The sequence below is a fragment of the Pipistrellus hanaki genome (genome assembly GCF_964339955.1).
Source record: "Pipistrellus hanaki genome assembly, chromosome: 11".
Taxonomy (NCBI): Eukaryota; Metazoa; Chordata; class Mammalia; order Chiroptera; family Vespertilionidae; genus Pipistrellus; species Pipistrellus hanaki.
The window spans coordinates 26,791,091-26,812,336 of NC_140513.1; the positions used below are offsets into that span (position 1 = coordinate 26,791,091).

Below are 21,246 nucleotides of genomic sequence, written 5' to 3' on the forward strand. Positions count from 1 at the left end.
AGCTCAGGTGGGAAGAGGATGGGTTGTAGGCCAGGTGCTGGCGGCGAGAGGGAGGAAGAGGGGGGAGAGAAGAGGAGGCGCACCCTGGTTGTTTCCTAGGTTGGCGTTGCCTCTGTGCAGGCACCGCAGCCGGAGGGGGAACGCGCGTCCGGCACCGCCCGCCAGGTGGCGCTGCGCCCCCGGGGAAGTGCGCGGGAGCGGCCGCGGGGTGCTGCGCCGGGAGGAGCTGCGGCTGGACACACGCCGGGATCCCGTTCGACCTGCGCCTCTAGTCCCCGCGAATTCTCTGACCACCTACAACCGGCTCCCGGTCCCCGGTTGCCCCGCGCGGGCCCTGCCCCGGAACCCACGGGTTTAGGCACTGCGGACGGCAGGCAGCCTTCGGGTCCCCAGGCGCGGAGACGGTCGGGGCGGAACTCGCCACCGCTCTCAAGCTGGCAGCAGGAGGCAGAGCCCGGGACCTGGAGGATCCCGAGGTCAAACCCGTCCACCAGCGACCTGTGGGGCGCGACGCCCGCTCTCCCTCTAGGAGAGGGCAGCCCCCTGAGCACCGAGCCACGCCCACTCTCGGTGCAGGGGAAGGGGCAACTTCTTTTTAAAAAATATATATTTTATTGAGTTATTCACAGAGAGGAAGAGAGAGGGATAGAGAGTTTAGAAACATCAATGAGAGAGAATCACCGATTAGCTGCCTCTTGCACATCCCCTACTGGGGATGTGCCGGCAACCAAGGTACATGCCCTTGACCGGAATCGAACCTGGGACAGGCCCACGCTCTATCCACTGAGCCAAACCTGTTTCGACAAAGGGGCAAACTTCTGACCCCCTCAAAGACTCAGTCGCCTCCGCTCCTTCCTGGCATCCACCATCTCGTCCCCGCCTGCGACCCAGGGGCCTGGAGGCTGCTGGTGCCCAGGAGAGACCTGATGGAAGGGGGCGGGCTGGTCCCAGCGGGGCGCCACCATTCAGGGCGCTGTGTGTCCTTACACCCAGCCGGCCCTCTCTGAGCCGCAGGCCCCGGGCCCCTGCCGGCTGCACCGAGGGGATTCTGCGGCCCCTGAAGTGAAAGTGAAAAGGCCGGACAGACGGTGGCAGGAAGAAGGTTTTTCCTTCTGCGGGGGGGGGGGGGGGGGGGGGGGGAGTCCCTGAGGCATTTGTTGGGAAAGGGCCCGGGGGAAGGGTGTGAGGAAACGGCGAGGTAGTTCTTTCCCGGCTCCCGCCCCCCCCCCCCCCCCCAGCCCCGGAGCAGCTCCCCGGAGGGGCACGGCGCAGGGATTGTGGGTCAAAGGTCAGGTGAAAAAATCCGCGGGTGGGGATGGGAGTGGGCCACTGGCATTCACTCACCCTTTCTGGTGCGTTCTCTCGCGGCCTGGGGAGTTGGTCGGGGTGTCTAACCTAACCACCTCCTCCCCCCGCTCCTGTACCCACGCGGGAGGCCCGGGGGCTCGTGAGGTGAGCACACCGGCCCCTCGGACGCCCAGGCTGCAGAGGGAAAACTCGAGCCCCTTCATCCCAGGGGAGGTTTCTCCCCGGGCCAGGTGTGGGGTGGCGGGCGGGGGTGAGGACGGAGAGGGTGGTTGTGCCGGTGTCACGGGAGACTGGGTGGGAGGTGAGGACCTGGGCTCCCAGCCTGGTCCCTTACAGGCTACGGGAGCATAAAGCCCCCTCCCCGCCTCTCCAGCGGAGTGTGTGGTGCCGGGGCGGCAGGAGCAGGGGAAGGGCGGGGACCAGTGGCCTCCTCTGCCCAGAGTGGGGCCTGGGCGCTCTGGCGCGCGCCCTCCCGATGGCGATGCGGGCGGGCGGGCCCCGAGAGTTGGCTCGGGGTGTGTGCCAAGGGGTCGGTACGAGGTCGTCGGGGCCTAAACGTGCGGCCGTGTGCGCGGCCGAGACCCGGCGGAGGCTGAGCGAGGCGTGTGAATGGGCGACCCCGGGGGATGGGTGGGCGCGCGCCCAGCGGCCCCGGGGAACCCGGCGGAGTGGGTGTGGGCATGTGCGCGCGCGCGCTCCTTTGAGACCCGCGGTCGGGGCTGCGCGTGAGGCGCGGGGGGTCGCGGCGGTCCGGAGGGCGTTCCCGGGAATGGGCGAATGCGAGGGGGCCACGCGTGCCAATGCGGCCAAGGGTGTCAGCGGGGTGGGGTGGGGGGGTGGCGCGTGCCAACTCGAGGAGCCCGGGAGGGGGGCTCCCAGGCCCGCGCGTGGAAGGAGTGTGCCCGTGCGCGTGCCGGGCGCGGGCGCGGGCCGCGGTGGGGGCGCGCGGGGGCCGCGGCCGGGAGGGGGTCCGTGGCGCGCGGCCGCGGAGGCGCGGGGAGGCGAGGCGGGAGGGGGAGGGGGAGGGGAGCGAGGGCGCGCGCGGCCGAGCGGGCGCCCGCGGTCACATGGGCGAGGGAAGGAGGGAGGGGACGCGCGCGGGAGGGAGGAGGATGGGGGGGTTAAAGCGGCGGAGCGCCGAGGAGCCGGTGCAGAGCGGGCGGCGGCGGCGGCGGCTCCAGCGGCTCCAGCCGGCGCGGTGCAGGGCTCGGCGGCAGGCTCCGGCGGCCAGCGGTGTTCGCCCCGCGCTCCCCGCCTCGCTCCCCGCCGGGGGCGATAGCAGGACGAGGCGCCGAGTCCGGGCTGTCCGAGGGCGCGGTGAGTATCCCGCCGGCGGATCCAGCGCGGCCGAACCCTCAAACCCTCGCGGGCTGACCTACAGACCCGCGGCTCCGGTGCGCGCGGGAAGAGGGAGGGACACGCGTGGGCCCTCCAACGGGTTGGGGAGACAGGAAAGTTCACAGGAAACTTTGCCCGAAAACTCGGGGGCTGGGGTGCCGGAGAAGAGGCCCCCCCCCTTAGGTCCGGGCAAGCAGGGGGGTTGGGCGTGGTGGTAGGGGGGGCGGACGATCGGCTTGGGGAAGGTGGCCCGGGCGGACGGACCTGGCGCCCCTGTCCTCCCTCACCCCTCCGCAGGCCGCGCGGGGTCTGGGAAAATTCCCGAGCGGGGGGCGCAGTGACCCCCGCGCCCGGAGGAGGCGGCTTCCTTCTCCGCCAGAAACCTGGACCTCGGAGCGCCTAGTGGTTTGAACGGACGCGCCTGCCAGCAGTGTCTGTGTGTCCGTGCGAATCCCCGGGCGTGTGTGTGTGTGTGTGTGTGTGTGTGTGTGTGTGTGTGTCTCGGCATGAGCCTCTCTGTAGTTCCCCCGTGAGTGTGCCTGGATGTCTCTCCACGTAGTGGGTCTCCCTCCTCCAGTGCCTCTTTGTAAGTCCTCCGGTGTGGCGTGTCCGTGTGAGTCCGGTTGTGCTGTATTCGCATCGTTGTTGTGAGTCCGCCGGCGTGTGCCTCCTCCCGGGCGGGCGGCTCTGTGGGAGCTGGCCCGGGTGGCCCTGTGTTATTCGGAGTAGTGTGTCTCCCGTGCGTGGGGGCTGGGCCGCAGGGAGGTCACCAGACGGACAGCTCTCCTCTCCGGAGCCTCTCCTCCTGCGTCTAGCTCTCGCGCAGCTCGGCTCCCTTGGCCCCCTCCCCCTCTCTTCAGTAGCTTCAGGCGGGCAGGACTATTTCACGCCTTGTTGAAAATTCAGGATTTTCTTTCTCTTCCCGACCCAGTCTCTCTTTGAGAAGCGCCTGTGTGTGTCGGTGTGGCTGACAGCTTGTCTGAAACCCTGGGTGTGTGTCTGCATGCCTCTCGAGGAGTGTTTCTGTAACAATGTAGTTATTTTGCCTGTAATAGTTGCTGTAATTGTGTTTGTGTCAGGAGGGGTGTTTGGGTTGGCAGTAATCGGTGGGGAGGTGGGAGTCCGAAATGCTGGGTGTGTTTGTGTGTTTGTGTGTCTGTAATTGCTGCATGTCCAGGGGCTCTGAAACAGCCTGTTTTTGTGTGTCTAATTCTGGGTGTGAAGGCTACCATTGCGTGTGTAAGGCTGGGGCTCCAACAATTGTATAGTCCGATGTCTGTAGGGCTTGCTAGGGATGGGGGTGGAGGGGCCTGTTATGTCTTCAATAAACTAAGCCTCCCTGTTGCCACTGTCCAAACCCACACGAATCCTCTGGGTTTTTCTTGGGGCTCCTGGTCAGGATTTGTGACATGGAACTAAGGTTCACACTCCATCAAGGCTAATTCTCCACGGGGGACCCCTAGCCTTATCCAAATACTAGGAATTTAAAGTTCACATTCAAGACTTCTTGGGATTCTGGAATTCATACTCAGATTCACACTGGGACTCTCAAATGCACATGACTCACACTCAGAATGACACCGGGACAATGGACTCACACTCAGATCCACCCTTACATCCTGGGCTTCCTATCCAGCTGTACCCTTCAGTCCTGGAGGTTACAGTCGGACTCACAGGGGGACTCTGTGTCCACACTTAGGCTCACATTTTTATCCTAACGTGGCTCACAGACTTACCTGGAGACCTAGAGACCATGCTCAGGATCTCTCGGGGGTCGTAGGGCTCACAATCGCTAAGACTTCAAAGCTTCTTACTCCATTCACACATTCTAGGGCTCATACTCAGAGTCACGTTAAAACTAGGAGCCCAGTGTTGTTTACGATAGCTAAGTTCTGGAAACAGCCCATGTGCCCATCAGTAGATGAGTGGATTAAAAAAAAGCTGTGGTACATTTACACAATGGAATACTACGCAGCTGTAAAAAAAAAAAAAGAAGAAGAAGAAGGATCTCATGCGTTGTGACTGCATGGATCGACTTGGAGATTACGCTAAGCGAAATAAGCCAGTCAGAGAAAGACAAGTGTCACATGATTTCATTTGTATGTGGAATCTAAGGAACAAAATAAACTGATGAGCAAAATAGGTCCAGAGGCATGGATGGCTGGAACAGACTGACAGATTTCAGAGTGGGAGGGGAGGGGCACAGGAAGGGATTGACCAAAGGATGTATATGGACACAGAAGGCGTGGAGCGGGGTGGGAGCTGGGTGAAAGGGGGAAAATGGGGGACATTGTTTACTGTCAACAATAAAAAAATTATTACAAAAAAAAAGAAAAGATGAAGGGCTCACACTCAGACTCATATGAGGAACCTGGGGCTCACATTTGAACTCGAGGCCCCACATGGGGCAGGGGGTCATAGCCTCACACTTCCATCTTAGAGCTCACACTCAGATTCAAACGAGAGCTCTCGTGATCACACGCAAGATTCTCACTTCCATCCTGGGATCACTTAGGGACCTAGTGTTCACACTCAGACTTACAGACAACCCTAGCATTCACATTCAGAATGCCCTTAAGACTAGGGGCTCACACTCACACTCACACTTACTCTAGGACTCTAACGCTTATTTCTACCGACTTGTGTGGGAATCCTGGAACTGGCCCTTCAGCCCTGCAGCTTAGTGTCAGAGCATACCGTGACGTGGGTTCACACCCAAGCCTGTGCTTCCATCTTAAAGCTCACATTCAGACTCACATCCCTGGTGGTGCCATTAAATGCACCCTTAAACCCAGAGACACACCAGGGCCCTAGTGCTCACATTCAGACTCATTGCTTCCATGTTGAGGTTCTCGTATTCTCGTGGGACCTTCGGTTCACACTTAGAATCACACCCAGTCACACTTGTATCCTGAGGCTCGAACGTTCAACTGCACGCTAAGACTGTGGTTTTCACGCTCCCAGTGGAATTTAGAGCTCATATTCATATACAGCCATGCTTTCTTTTGGCTTACGGTGTATATATCAAGGAAGTTGGGGTGAGGAACCGAGACTGCTGCAAGATCTGTCCCCTCCAAAGGTGCGATAGGGAGGGCAGGGATACGTGTGTGGTCACATCTCTCACGTGGAAAGCGGGCTAATGGAGAGGGTGATGGGAAAATGTTGGCATGGTAGCTGGACGGCACCAGGTGTTATCGGGTTGGATCAGACTGGACCTGGGTTCAGCAACCTCTGTACTTGAGTTCTGGCTAGGAAAGAATTCAGAGCCAAGACTCCCAATAATATATTTAGAGAAAAAAAAATCACAGAGGTGATTACAGAAGAAGTAGTTTGTAGGAGACATGGTTTAGGACACAAGTTGTAGAGGCAAAGGACAGGCCCTTGGAGCTTAGAAAGTGAGGAAGATAAAAGGTGACTGGCCTTGGGGGCGGGAAAGAGGAAGGGGGAAGGGAAAGGTGTGGGCATGCTGCCTGGAGGGAGCCCGCACTGGGTCCTCCATCCTGAAAGCTTTTAAGGGCGGAAATCTCAGGGGAGGTCCCATGGGAGGATCTCAATAGAATATTCCTTCAGGGTCGGGGTCTCCACTGATAGATTGGTCTGCGCTGGCAGGGGCCGGGGGCCATTATTCAATGCTGGTCCTGAGGTCACCCTTGGTGTCCCTTGTCTGGTTTTTCTGCTTTTCTGAGCCTGGAGCTGAAATTCAATTGAAGCCTGATGTTATCTCTATGGAGGGAAGGTCAGGAGGGTCTAAACTCAAGGACCAGTGACATGCTAAGGGAGGAAAGGTAACCCTGGGGATGAGGTCCCCCACTACAATTATCTGTTGCTAGGCACCCAGGGGCTTTTCACCTGGTGACCTTCTGTACCTGGCCCGTCGTCCTTGCTCTGCTCATACCACAGAAACACTGACCCAGTTAAACCGTTCTGCCTTTACTTCCCCAAGGAGGCGAGGCTCTTGGCGGGAAGGTCTGAGTAGCTTTTTGGTAAAGAGATGATATGTACTCTTAGAGTCTCCCATGTGCTTTGTTCATGCACACCCCGTCTGTGGTAGAGAGAGTCCGGTGTGTGGAAATAAGACTCCTGCCCTCCCACGACATCTCCTCCATCCCAGGCACACTTGTCCTGGGAGGGGTACCATGACGATCTGGCGAGGGGGTAGGCCTCTGGCCCGTGGACCCTCTGAGGGTGTTGAGTTTCTGATTCTAAGGGAGGTTGTAGCCCCTGAGAAAGTAGCTGGAGGAAGACACTTCGCTCTCTTCACTGCCCTCTTCCTGGCTGAAGAGGGGGAGAGGCCAAGTTGTGCTATAGCACACAATGCCTCCTGGAACACCTGTTGAGCCCTTTCCTGGTCTCCAGGGAATGCCCAGGGTTCTCCACTCTACCCCTCAGAAGAACAATAGCCCTAGAGCAGTGTTTCCCAAACTTTTGACATTTGTGTACCCCTTCTATAATTTCCGTAACGCTGAGTACCCCTCGTACTCATGAGAACGTAGAATTAGGCGCAGCCAAGCACGGTGCAGTGCATATCCCCACCAAACTCCGGTGCAATGAGTACCCCCACCAAACTCTTCCCGTGCCCCTGCGGGTACGCGTACCACACTTTGGGACACACTGCCCTAGAGGATGGGGGGCTGCCATCAGCCCTAGCACTCTACCTGCGCTGGAGGCTCTGCCTGGGCTTTGCATGCCCTCCCACTACGGGGCCAGCGGGTGGGGTATCTGAGATGCATTATCACCCCACGGGTGCCCAGGAAGTCAGGACGCGGCCCGCAGGCTCAGATGATTGGGCTGTAACAGCTCCTGTCCCTGACGGGGACACATGCTCTCCAGCCCTCCTATGAGGGTGGGGGCTGGAGGAAAGGCGCCCTGCTCTCTGCCCCCCCATGGTGAGTTGAAGTGTAAATGAATCGGAAACATATGGAGTGGATTTTCTTTGAAATGCAGATGGGCTGGGGGGGCACCATGTGTGCCTGGTTTGTAGGGGGGGGGGGGTGTCCCAGAGAGCATGGAGGCTGAGAGAGAGAGCTGACCTCCTCCTCCAGGCCAGCCATGGGACTTCAGCTGTGTAAACTCCCGTGGCCCCGAGTGACCACACCCACCAGGGCTCTTGGCTTCCTGGGGGGAGGAGCTGGGAAGGCAGGTGGTCCCTACGGGCCAAGAGCACCGGGGTGATCACCCCCCACCTCCTTTGCCTCTGCCAAGGGCAGAGAGGCCCCAAAGAACAGAGCCATGCTGGGTTGGGGTTCATCAGAGGTGGGAGCTCTGGGGGACGCAAGGGATAGCAGGAGGAACTGGTGCAGCTGTGGGGACTGATTTATACCGGGCCACTGTGGGAAGCTGGGGCCAGAGCTATCGTGGAAGGAATGGAAGTTAGATTATATGGTGGTGACTTCTAGTCAGTGCAAGGGCTGGGCCTGGGTTTTAGAAGAGTCCTCCCTCCTGCAGGAGGACTGGTTTTCCCAGACCAGAGCCGTCAGTGTACTCCACCAGACACTGTGCCTTGCTCTCACAACCCTCAGCAAGGTTGCATGGTAATTGTCTGTGGGCTCCGGGGGACCCAGGGACTGGGCCTGCTTTGCTCCCCTCGGTACCCTGCCCCTGGCACAGACCTGTGTTGATTAAACAGTGCATCTTTTTCTCTTCCATCAGACTGAGTGCTCCTCGTAGGCAGAACTGTAACGCCAACCCCCAGCATAGTGCCTGAGTGGGATTGGGTGCTCAATACATGTTGAGGAATGAACGACTGTTGAGTGGGACAGACCACAGGGAGGTGTGTGCGTGGGGGCCTCCCTGGGGGTTCTGGCTTGAGACATAACAGCCTCTCAAAGGGCCCCTGAGTAATCTGTAGGCTAGTCTAAAGGAAGGACCTCCTCGGACTTAGGGAAGGAGAGCAGGGATAGGCAGCTTCTCCCTTGAAAAGGTCTGGATGATGGGGAATGGACAGGGCGATGACCCTGACTTTGTGGCCCAGGTCAGAGGCCACCTCTGCTCTCTCCCCAGCTGCAGGGTTTTTCAGGAGGCGAGAAAGCCCTTCCTTCCCATGTTGTTGGGAGCGTGTCCCGTTCTCTAGGTCTGGGCTTCGGGACTCTAGCCGAGGCAGTGGACCCCATCTCTGAGCTTCCGAGGCTGCGCTTTGAAGTTGTTAAGCTGTTGTGGGCACCACGGACTGTCTGTATTGGTTATTAACGGCCGTCTGAGAACACAGGGTTCGGAGCCTAAAAATATCCTGTCCAACCAGAGGCCTAGGAGTTGCCAGTGTTGGCTGGTGTAGTGATGGCTGCATCTTGATCAGAAAGACGCAGGGCCAGGAGAGACCGGGAGAGTGGGGAAACCGAGGCAGCCTGAGCAGGGGGTGCACAGGAGACGGGAATCTTTGTTTGATACAGAATGAAGATTTATAAAATTAGTGATGCCGTTTAGACAAATTACGGGTCATCTGTTATCCTACGCTGCAGAGAACTCCCTTCTGAGATGTATCAGAAGATATGTCTGATATCAGATATAGAAATCAAGTCAGCAATAACTGTTTCAAGTCCAGCTTCTGGAGGTTCCAAAATACGTGTGTGGCAAAGAAAAAAAAAAATTCTCCAAGTTGACTTTTTAAAGATGGTTAAAATTGATTTTTAGACAGAGAGGGAGGGAGAGAGAGAGAAACATCAATGTGAGAGAGAAACATGGATCAGCTGTCTCCTGCACGTCCTAGGAATCCAGGGGCAACCTTTCGGTGCCCACCCAATTGAGTCACACCGGCCAGGGCCAGCTGACTTTTCTGAGCGACTGTCCCCATCTCTTACCTCCTAGCACCCTCTCTTACAGCCCAAGGTTCTTGCAGGCTCGCCCTCCCCACCCCCCCCCACCCCGCCCCTGGTCTTATACGCCCCCTCCACCTGACCTCTGGCTCTCAGGCCTCTGTGTAGCGCCTCTCCCCTGGAGAAGGGAGCTGCCTGGTGGCCTCACAGAGGCAAAAAGAGCCCAGCTCTGGCGGCAGATGCCCTGTGACCTTGGTCCTTGAGCTGACCTTTCTGGGCCCCTTCGTGGGATCATGGGCTGGGGGGCTGGGCCCTGGCCCAGGCCCGGAGAAAGCGCTGTTTTGGCATCCATCCAGGCCCCTGACGTCAATGACTCTCCAAATAATGGAATCAATATTGGGTGGGGTGGGGGGGCAAGCGTGAACCAGGCCCCAGCGATTAGAAACAGATCAGCACAAACCCGCAGCTGATTCTGATAGAGCTGCCTTGGAGAGCTAGGGTGGGAGGCCTGGGCGGAGGTGGACCTGGGTGGGAAGAGGGGGGCCCAGGAATGGGAGGCAGAGCCCCCCGAGTGTCCAGACCGTGAGGGCACACCAGTGGACAGACTGGAGCTGCTTGGGTGGGAAGGAGAGGGTGGGGATCCCTGTCCTGGCCCCTTCCTCCTCTGAGCCTGTGGGGTTCCAAGGCGAGGGGAAGTTTGTGAATGGAAGCTTCTTTCAGCCAGTGAGCGATAAAGAATGGGCAAGGGAAGTTCAGAGTTCGGCTTTCTGCCTCCCAGACTGGGGCCCCTGGACTGGATTGCATTAAGGGTCACAGGTTATATACGGAGGGTAGAGAGAGAATTCTGAGTGAGACCTAAGGGAGATGACCTTTTGCTTGGCGGCAGAAGGCATTAATCTAAGGTTGAGAAATGGGCATTCCCCCTCAGATTGGGAGTGTGGCCTCCTCCACCAGCTCATGTCCTCTCAGCCTCCTAGAAGGCAGCAGGTGAGGATGGAGGGGCCACAGGGTCCATAGAGGGCTGGCCTTGGCGGCAGCTGACAAAAAACAGGAAGAAGGGCTGGGGGAGCAGCTGTAATTATGGGGCATTTATTATTAATCAGATGAAATTGCTCGAAGCAGCTGGTGTAATCTGCGTAGCGATACAGACTCTGCATGCTTCTCCCCCCACCCCCCCAACACACGCATGCCACACACAACCTGAGCCTTGTTTGCTTGCACAGATCTTTTCTTGTGAAGGTTGGATGGCTCTCTGTGTGTCTCTGTCTATGTCTGTTGGTATGTATCTGTCTGCATTTTTTCACGTCCACCTGTACCCTGCTCTCCCTCTGTTGTCTTTTTCCCCAACTAACTCTGTCATTCTTTGGCCTGACATGTGTCTCTTTGTCTCTGCCCCCTTCTCTTTGGGCCTATCTCTTGGTATGTCTGTATCTGTTCCCACCAGCCGGCCTGTCCCTTAACACCTCATTTTAGTCTCTGGCCATCTCTCCCTAGTTGGTGGTTTCTTTGCATCTCTGGGCAGAGGTTGGATGACACGGAATCCCTTTCTCATGAGTATGTGTTTAGGCACCTGATCATACCTTTGGGACCAGTTTTTGGTGAAGAAGAGCAAGACCCAAGGAACTCCTAGGCTAGTGGTCAACAAACTCATTAGGCACCAGAGCCAAATATCAACAGTACAACGATTGAAATTTCTTTTGAGAGCCAAATTTTTTAAACTTCTTCTAACGCCACTTCTTCAAAATAGACTCGCCCAGGCCGTGGTATTTTGCGGAAGAGCCACACTCAAGGGGCCAAAGAGCCGCATGTGGCTCGTGAGCCGCAGTTCGCAGGCCACAGTCCTAGGGTCTTGTAGAAGGTGAGGGCTCTTATTACTGGAGCCTATAGAAGCAGTAATGACTTTTAAGATAGTCCTGAGTACAATGCCAGCTCCCTTACCAACTGTAAGTTGTGTGACTCTGGGCCAGGTGCTTTTGTTCTCTGAGCCTCAGTTTCCTCACCTGTGAAATGTAAAACAGAATCACCTCCAAAGGTTATTCTGATGATTTTGTGCAAAAATGTCTGTTAAGTACTTACCATGGTATCTGGCTCATCAAGAGCCTGAGCAATTGCTAGCTGTTACTGTGTTATTGGAAAAGGCGCCGAGCAGGTAAGAGAGAGAGAGCCTCAGAGGCAAACTGGTATCGCAGAAAAGTCTTCATTCTGGAATGAAGACGCAAATCTGTGTCCTGGAACTAATCAGCTATGTGGTGTTGGGCAAGTTGCTTTAACCTCCCGAAATATCAGGGTTTTTTTTTTTTCTTTTCAACTGTCAAATGTGAATAGTACTACAATCTACCTCATGGAGAAGTGAAGAAAATTAAAGGAAATAATGCATATAAAGTGCCTAGCACTTCCTGGCACATAACAAATGCTCAATAAGTCAGAGTGGTGGCGAGGCAGAGGAAGAGGATGGCAAGATGGTGATTGTGTATGCCCTGCTGGTGGCCATGTGTCTCTGTGTGAGTTCGCCTGTGAGAATGTGTGTGATAGGGAGGTACTTACGTCTGTGAACTGGTTGTGTGGAGATTTTGGGGCGTCTGGGTGACTATGACAGTGTATATCTGTCTGTCTGTGGTGTCAGCCACTAGCTTCTGGCCTCCCTCTGTCCCTGGGGTTCAGAGCCTAAAGCCAGCAAGGGGTGCCAGACGGACATGGGGCAACTCCCAGCTTTTCTTCTTCTGGATGCTTCTGCTGCCTGCCCGAGTCTCCCCTTCTCGCAGTGGGGCTGTGAGTATAGAACAGACCCTTGAGTCAGACTGAGGCCTGTGGCTCCTCGGTGACCTCTGACTTGTGCCCTTTGCCCTTCTAGAATTCAGCCTTGTCGCTTCATCCGCCCCCTTGGTGTTGGAAGTCGCAGGAAGAGTCGGGTCCGGAGGAGGAGGACATTGATGTGCTCGGTGTGTGGCCGGTGGTGAAGAGGTATGTGCTGGGGACCCAGGGGAGGAGGTCAGTCTCGGGGCATCAGGCAGGTATGGTGGGTGGAGCTGTAGGTCGGGAGACGTGAGTGCCGGAGGGCCCCCTGTCTTCGTCCTCCTGCAGCCTTTCATGGTCTCATAACAGGTCTGAAAAGGGGGAGAGGCTTACCCACAATCACACAGGCGAGAGCACAGCCCGAACAGAAAACTGGGTTCTGCATGAGGGGACTGAATCCCGGATGTGGGAGTATGTTTTTGTCTCATTGTCAGGCTCCCTCTCTGCCCCGAAAGCATCTCTCTGGCTTGATTAGGGAAGCAGCTGGGTTTGGAGGAGATGGGATGGAGGTGGGGGTTGGGGGGGGGGTCAGAAAGTCTAACGTATTCTGGGGCCAGCCACAGGGCTGGGTCTAACTCTTCCCGCCTTTCATTCAATCCAGGCGAGGCCCCTGGATTGGCAGCCGGGGGTGGGGCTGTCGGAGGAATTGAGGCACTGGAGCGGAACGGACGGGCCTATTGTCCAAAACCCGCCAGAAGCCCACAAAGGCCAGCCGGGCTTTTCATCTCGGCTCCCAAACAGACTGGCCATTTTCCCGGCTCGGCTCGGGAGCGGTGGGGACGGGCCCCTCAGAACTAGGACCCGGGTGCTGTTCAGTGTGGGGTGAGGCATCCCAGACACACGGCCATTACAGAGCCTTAAAATGGAGCTGGTGTTCTGAAGGGGAGGCAGGCAGGCTCCAGAGGGCTGTGGAGAGTTAAGCTTCCATCTTCACCGTTCCCCAGAGGCCCAGAGGACAGGGAGTGGGGTATCTGATAGAAGTCCGGATTTATTAATAGCTAATAAATATTTATAGGGGACACACCTGGGAGGAGTCTGATGGCTTGTTGGGAAAGGGAGCTACTGAGCTCTGAGGGCACATAATTCCCTCCCCCCCTTAGACTGGGAGCACCTTAGGGAGCCGGAACAGGAGGTGGAAATGCAGGCTAGTGGTCAGGCTAGAGAATGGGCTTCCTGCAGCAGGAGGGATTGAAGCCAGACAGCAGAAAGGACTTCCTGCCAAGGAACAGTAGCACCGATGCCCTGATCCTGTCCCCAGGGATCCCAGAGGATTACAAAGAGCAGGGGAGCTGGAGAACACCCTCTCCCCCCCCCCCCCCCGGAGGTGGGGGTGGGGGTAAGGCTGAGGCAGCTTCTGTGAAGGCTGAGGAGGCTGGAAGGAGGACTTGGCACTTCTGTCCACCCTCCCCCAGCAGCACCTCCAGCTCCACATTTAAAAACGGCTTTTTAATTTAACAAAGTGGATGAAAAACTGTTTTTGGAAATAAAAGATATCTGCTGTCTCCCAGGCTAGACTCAGCCCTTGCCGAGAGCCTCTCTCTGGGTTTCTCCTGCTCCCAGTGGCTCCTTTCCTCTCTCTGTCTCTGTCTCTATTTAGTCCTTTCATTTCTGCTCCTGGGCCCCCTGGCTTTCCTTGGGCCTCCCAACACCCATCTCCCCCATGCTAGCCTCTGCGGGCATCTCATCCATCCCCAGGTGCCTGTCTCCATGCCTCTGCGTCTCCTTCTGTCTTTCTCCCCGTCTCTCTCTCTCTCTCTCTCTCTCTCTCTCCTGGAGCTTGTCTCTCTCCTGATTTGTCTCTGTCTCCCTGCCTGTCTCAATCTCTCTCCCTTCCCCCCTCTGCTTTCTCCCCCAACCCCTGCTCTAAATGGGTCTATTTAAAACACCCGACGCTGCCAAGTCAGAAAAGCGTCTCCTGATAAAGCGCATTAGGCAGAGGGAGGGAGGAGGGGGGAGGAGGGAGCAGCAGGCGGACGGATTGATCCAAGCCCGTAACCCCATTAATCAGGCATCGTGGATCCCCCCCTCCCTCCCCCGGCTTCAGCCCCTTCAGAGCTAAAAGCCCCTGAAATATTTATCACCCCTCCCCCATGGGGACGAGGGGAGGAGTGTGTGGCCCTTGGTGTGAGCATCCCCAGCTGCTCCCCCCCCCACCCCGTGTGTGTATATGCACATGTGTGCGTGTGCTCGTGTCTGCACGCCTGGGTGTGCACACCTGACAGGCCCAGGGGCCAGCTGCCTTCTGGGCACCCCCAACATGAGCAGCTTGGTTCCCTGGGCAGCCCCCCCCCCCCCCCAGACCCTAGAGTCTGGCTGGGCTCCTGCCATGCCTGAAAGGTTGGGCACGCAGAATAGGAAGACTTCAGGGTCAGGTGGGGGTCCTCATGGCCCCCCCAAGAAAAAAAATGGCTGTAGGACTGGGTAGCACTGCACTGCATTCTCAGGTGAGCTTGGGGTTCAGTGCTCAGATTCCCCCACATTTCCTGTGTGAGAAGTAACTTGGGGAATAGAATTGGGGACTCGATGCTTCTAAATGCACGAAGGTAACTTGGAAGGCTAGTTGAAGGAACCCCTTTGTCCTCAGGGAGCAGGAATATGAGGTGAGGTGTTTTTTTTTTTGGGGGGGGGGTCCCATTATCCTAAAAAAATGCAGGAGGTGACCTGGGCCTACCACCACCCAAACAGTAAGAAGGTGGAACTGGGTCCCAGGTTCAGGGCTGACTGACCCCCCTGGCAGCAGAGGTCAGCCCTGAGACAGGCAAGGGTTCTGCCTGCGTTGGCCCCAGCCAGCCTCGCCCTGGGCGGGGTCCCGGAGGCCCCCCCAGCCCGGACCCCGGAGGGTCCCTTCCCCCTCCCATCTCCCCGCATCAAGTGCCACATCTCCTCCTGACTCAGACAATTAGATTCAAAGGATGACCTCACTGCCTGCCGTCCCTCACTCCCCTCTCCGCTCGCTCGGCTCGCTCGCCCGTTCGCTCGCGGCGCGCTCCTTCCCCCGCCTCCCGGCCCGCCCGCCCGCCCGCCGCCCCGCTGGCTCGCTCGCAGCCCGGCGCGGCCCCTCGCCCGCCCCGGGGCTCTCTGGAGGGGGGCGGCTTCTGCCTCCCGGGCCGCTCGGGCCCCAGCCCCGAGCCCCGGGGCCCGGGGGCGGGGGTTGGGGGGGACGGACAGGGCCCGATGCCCGCGGGGGGCCGGGCGGACGCAGGGAGCGCATGAGGCTCCGACGGGGCGTCTGCGCGGGGCTACGGGTCAGCGGCCGCGGGGCCCCGGGGCCCGGGACCGGCCACCTCCGCCGCCGCCGCCAAGACGCCCCCGCCCCGCCCGCCCGCCCGCCGCGGCTTCCCGCTCCCTCCCCGGCCCCCGCCCCCCGCGGCTGCTCCCCGCGCTCCCCCTGCCAAGCTCTCTTCCCTCCGCTCTCCCCCCGACGCCCCCCTGCCTCCGCAGCCGGTGGGAGGGACTGGGACTTCCTGAGGTCTCAGGGATGGGGCCGGGGGCCCGCCGGCTGCAGCCGGCCCAGCCCAGCGGAGGGGGCTCTGGCTGTGTCCCCTGGCCTGGGGGAGGGGCCGCCACCTGGGTGGGAAGGGGGCTACTGAGGGAGAGGCCCGGGATGGGGTTGGGGGGAGGGTGACATCTTCTAGACAGAGGGTTGAGCTCCTGATACCTTTCTTTTCTCACGGCCTGCGCGGGGCCTCTTGCCTGGCTTCACGTGTTCCCACCTCCTAGCTAACTCGAGTCCCCGCTGCCTGGCTTCATTGGGCCCCCACAGCCTGTGTTCTTTTGGGCCCTGCCACCTGGTTCACCCTGAGACCCTGCTGCCTGCCTCCTTTTGTTCCTCCCGCCTGCGTTCCACAGGTCTCTGTCGCCAGGCTTGATGGGATTGCCCTGCCTTCTTCCTGAGGTCCCGTTGCCAGGTGTTTGCTCCCCTGCCTGGTTCCCAGGGAGCCCCTCTCAGGCTCCCTTTAGGATGGGGATTCAGGGTCCAAGCTACACCCGGAGTGGCAAGTGGTGAGGATGTCAACAGCGTTTCCAGTGGTTCCCTGGTTGGGGCCTGGCCAGAATCCATTTTTCCTGGACAGCCACGTGGTGTCCTTTCTTGTCATTGGGGACGGGGTGGGGGCATGGGGGCGCAGGAGGCAGGATCCAAGGACATTTTAGGATTCTTGTCCTCGGAGGTTACTTAGAGGAGGAGGGGAGTACCAGCGTGGCCAGTGCCATCCCCATCTTGCTTTGGGCCTGACAGTGATGACAGTGCTTTGGCTGGGGATGGAGGTTGAGGCCCCATCTCTTTCCCCTTCCTTCCCCTCCTGCAGCCAGGCCTCACATTCGGTGCCCTGTAGACAGTTGTGGGCATACAGCTTTTAAAAACAATTGTTGACACGATTACAGATGTCCCCCCCCCCCCCAGGCCTTGCCATGTTATTGTCTGTGTCCATGGGCTATGCATATATGCACATGTTCTTTGGTTAATCTCTTCCAGTCCCCCCCCCCCCCCCCAGTCCCCTTCCCTCTGAGCTCTGTTGGAAGGGGCCTGGGATCACACAGCCTGTAGCTAGGCTGAGAGCTGCTGCTGATTCTCATCCTAGAGAAGAGCGGGTGAGAAGGCGAGACATAGGGGCCTGGGGGTAAGCTGGTTTCTGGGGTTTTCTGCCTCCTGCTCCTACCAGTGCAACCATCTCTTCACTCCCCCTGCCTGGCCTGGAGGTGCCCTCACTCCCGGATGCTGGTGAATGTGGGGTTAGGGGCAGAAGTAGCTGCCTAGATCAGCCGATCTTCATCCGGGGTGCTACGGCACACTGGTGTGCCAAAAATCACCTTCAGAAGTGCAGTACCTGACTGTTTAGTCCGAGGCACTTACGTTCCCCATTAGATTGTTAAATTAAAAAAAAAAAAAAATGACAAAACAGCCAACACAACAATAGCCACCTGGTGTGAATGAATCAAAATTATACCTAATTTTTTGTTGTTGTCAGATTGGCAAAAGATATGTATTTTGGAGTTCTGCAGAATTTTAGTCATTAGTTTCTGTGTGCCACGAGGCAAACTAGGTTGGAAATCGCTGGCCTAGGGAATAATCAGTTATTTCTTTACTTTTTAAGAGACCAATGAAGGGCATCCCTTTTCCTTCCTGCCTTAGGCCCCAGAATATAGAGTCACCATTCTGAGTGTGGATCTCTGTGTTTCCCATGCCGGCTGTAGGGGTGAGCGAGGCTGGAGGTCACGGGGGGGGTGGGGGGGGAGTGGGGGAGAGGAGCGCTCTGGAGGTGCAGTGGTATCTATGTGGAAGATCAACTGTTCTGAGTGTGTGATGGTGTCCATATGTGAGAACATCGCTGTTCTGAGTAAGCGCATGTGAGAGTGTCTGTGTGTGTGTGACTGTAATGTGTGTGTGCACGCACACCAGCGTGTATGGGGCCGTGGCAGCGGGTGTCCATGTGGGAGGCCGTAATGTGTGGCCATGATGGTAGACTCCGAGTGCCAGTGTCTGCAAGAGGCTTTTGGGTGTGTCTCTGAAGCTCCGGCTGTGTGGACGTGGACGTGGGGACTTTTCGGGGGGAGGTCTGCCAGGTGGTCGTGAGAGCCCGCGTGTGTGCTGGGGCTCCGGGTGACGTGAGCACCGGGTGCTGTCTGACCCCGAATCGCTGGGGTGTGTGTGTGCGAGCATGTGTGTGTGCGTACTCATGCCTGTGTTTACCCATCAGGAACAGATTGCTCTGGCTTCCCCACTGTGAGGAGGGGAGGAGGGGGAGGAGGGTGGCTTGCTTTAGCCCAGCAGACCAGAAGCTTCCTCAGTGTGCGCAGTGTACGTGCGTGGTATGGGGGTAGGGAGGACAGGACACCGTAACACGAAGACAGTCAAAGTTTCTGTCCGTCCCCCTAACCCCCCATCTTCAGTTCTTTTTGTTACAAACCAATGCTTCACGTGCACTGCCTCCCTAGCCCTGTGTGTGTGTGTGTGTGTGTGTGTGTGTACACACAATCTTACAAACATAGGCTTCTGTGTATGTATTGGAGTATATGTGCACCATAGCAGTGTGTGTGTGTGTGTGTGTGTGTGTGTGTGTGTATACACAATCTTACAAACATAGGCTTCTGTGTATGTATTGGAGTATATGTCTGCACCATAGCAGTAGTGGGAGAAGCTGAGGCAAATAGATCTGGAAAGCTTTTGTGTCCATTCTCCTGACTTCATGGAAGGCCCTCAGCCTCCATCCTTCCCCTGCCTCCTTTTCTCCGAGCCCTCTCCCCATCAGCTAAGAGACGTCTCAGTCAGCCCCAGGGGGCCTGCCTTTCACGGAGTTCTCCCAGTGTCTAACCTGCCGCGGCATTCTGTCCCTCCAAGAGGAGCAGCCCCTACTTTCCACAGAATTAACCTGTCTGGTGCGCGGGCCTTTTCTAAGTAGAGGGATCCTCCTCCTAGAAAAGGGACTCAGGACTGGGCTGAGGGGATGGGGGTTTGGTGTTGTGCCCTCACGTTCTGGGATGCTGTCCAGAGCTCATGTGCCCAGAGGGAAGATAGGAACTTACCTGTCTCTCTGCCCACCCCCGTTTCAGAGGCAGGACCAGGTGACTTTTTAAAATGTTTTTATTGATTTCAGAGAGTAAGGGAGAGGGAGAGAGAGATAGAAACATCAATGATGAGAATAACTGATCGGCTGCCTCCTGCACGCCCCCTACTGGGGATCGAGCCCACAACCTGGACATGTGCCCTGACCAGGAATCGAAGCATGACCTCCTGGTTCATAAGTGGATGCTCAACCACTGAGCCACACCAGCCTGGCTGGACCAGCTGACTTTTGAGGGGAAAAGCCCAGGCCTTTTGCACCCAGAGGGCTGCACAAGCACAGGCCTACACAGATGTGCATCTGCAAGCCTGTGCCCCGGTGGCCAGGCAGCTCCCATCTGGAGCCGGGCTCCAGAGGCGGGCACAGGCTGGTGGGGTTTGGATTCCCGCCTCTTCAGCACACCTCCCGGCTGCCCATCCAGGCCCCAGGTTTCCCCCACAAACCACCCCCCCACATACACGTGCAGCAGGGCACGCACATGCTGATCTCAGGGTCCCCATGGTGCAAGAGGCTGGGGGTGGGGGTGGGGGTTGAGCACTCGGAGTCCAGGCTGCTGCCAAAATCCATCGGAATCTTGTCCCCCCCAGGCCCTCATCTCTGGCTGCGGAGGTCACAACGGCAGGTGCGGATACTCACCCCCACCCCCCCGCCCCCTCCGGCTCACTCACATCGGGCTGCCTCCTTTTCCACAACCTCAGCCAAGGGCTAGCGCTGGGGGACCACCCCCTGCCTCTCTCCTGGCCCCCCTCCCACTGGTGCTCAGCTTCTCCTGCCCCCTTCCATGGGGGGGGGTGCGGGGGAGGCTATGTTTGGGTGGGATCTTTCCCCTGAGCACTGTGGTTTGCCCCCTGTACGTGTGGGGTTGTGGTAGCCCAGGGAGAGATAAGGCATGAATCTTGAACCCAGACGTGGCTTTTTGTCCTATGCTGCTTGGGGTGGGGATGCTGAGAGCGGAGAGGAAGGCCAGGTCTGAATTCAGAGCAAAAGGAGAAAGAGCCAGAGACAAGAGACTCCGACGGGAGGGGGCGACGCCACAGGGAGTGGGAGCCTACCCCATGGCCAGCCACCCCGGCCCAGAAGCTGGCCCCTGACCCGGTCCGCCCCCTCCCCGGTGGGGGGCCTGCAGCCAGCTGCCAGGGGCCAGGCCTCCCTCCATGGCCTCGCCCCCGCCCCCAGCCTCTGGACAGCTCAGGCCTCTGCCCCCGCCCCCACCGCCCACGCTGTCCAGGCTGCCTAGGCCTGGTGGGATCTGGGGGCCTCCTGGCCTCAGCCCCTCCTCCCGCTCCTGGAACTTCCCGCCAGCCAGGACTGTCTCTCCCAGGCTCCCCTTCCGCCGGCACTACTCCTCCCTGCCCATCACATCCGTGTCCTCAGTCTCTGCCCCTGCTCTGCCTCTCATTTTCTCTCCATCTCCAAGTGTCTCCCTCTTCCTCACTCCACTCTCATTCCTCTTTAGGTCCGAGGCCTCTAGAAAACCTCTGGCCTTTGGATGAGTTCGTGCTGTGTCCTGTCCCGAGCTCTTGCCTCACTCAGGACAGGGCCTCCAGGGCTGCTGTGGGGGGAGGCCAGGCCAGTCAACTTCCTTGGATCTCAATTTCTTGGAGGTACCACATGGGGCCTCCCTGCTCATTCACTGTCCAGGAAGATTAAGCCGATCCGACCATCCGCACACCCACACCACCCGACTCCTGGAAGCTCCCAACACAGTTTGTGGCACATACACACACACACACACACACACACACACACACGCACACAGTTACAGCTGGGCCAGTGGCGCTAGGTATTTCCCATGTTGGGTTTGTATCATCTGACCTGCCTGCTTCTGCAGAGATGCACAGGGGCTTTCCAAAACTCATCCTTCCCCTTCCTCAGGGTCTGCCTTCGGCTGGGTAGGGGCTGAGGGGGGCGCAGGGCAACTGGGACCTTGCTGGGCCTGGCAGTACTAGAGCAGGCAGATAGAAAGATAGGAGCTGGGAGAGGCAGCTGGGGCTTGGAGGAAGTTGTGGGAGATGCCGCAAATTAAAAATACGCGATGGAGGTGACAGGCCCCTGTGTGAGGAGGAAGGAGCTCCTGTAGGGTGTGGTCTAACCAGCGGCACAACCCCTGGAGAAGGATCCTTATAGTTTGAAGATATATTTTTTGAGACATGAGGGAGGGGATGACTTGCTCCTTGCTTAGGGACCTGCCAGCCCGGGAGTATAAAGCCTCTAAGCTCCCAAATACTGGGGCACTTGGTTATCTCTGGCCAGAGACCACCCCAAACACTGCTAATGGCAAGAGGGATCTGGGACCCTGGATCCTTCGCCAGACTCAGACCTTAGGTCACCGAGGTTCGTGGTCTGGAGTCTGTCATTGTATCTGTCATTGTCACTGCTGGTGACTGTCAGCCTCCACGGTGTAGGCTATTACGGAGTCTTATTAACATCCCTGTAGCACTGTGAATGTCACCATCATTGTTGTTCTATGTGAGTTGCCAGTCTCATTGCATTTTTTA

At 58.0% G+C, this 21,246-nt stretch overlaps 1 protein-coding gene across 3 annotated transcripts in view; it reads left to right on the forward strand.

Annotated features, from left to right (window-relative positions):
- Positions 1-21,246, forward strand: part of CNTFR (ciliary neurotrophic factor receptor) — a 43,767-nt gene that overhangs the window by 1,049 nt on the left and 21,472 nt on the right. Inside the window, exons 1-2 of one of the 3 annotated variants that reach the window (XM_084897926.1) lie at positions 2,428-2,625; positions 12,247-12,356. The gene's annotated coding sequence lies outside the window, so the exon portion shown is untranslated. Of the gene's footprint in view, positions 1-2,427; positions 2,626-12,246; positions 12,357-21,246 lie in introns of those variants that run through there. The other 2 variants (XM_084897927.1, XM_084897928.1) reach the window with 2 other exon arrangements.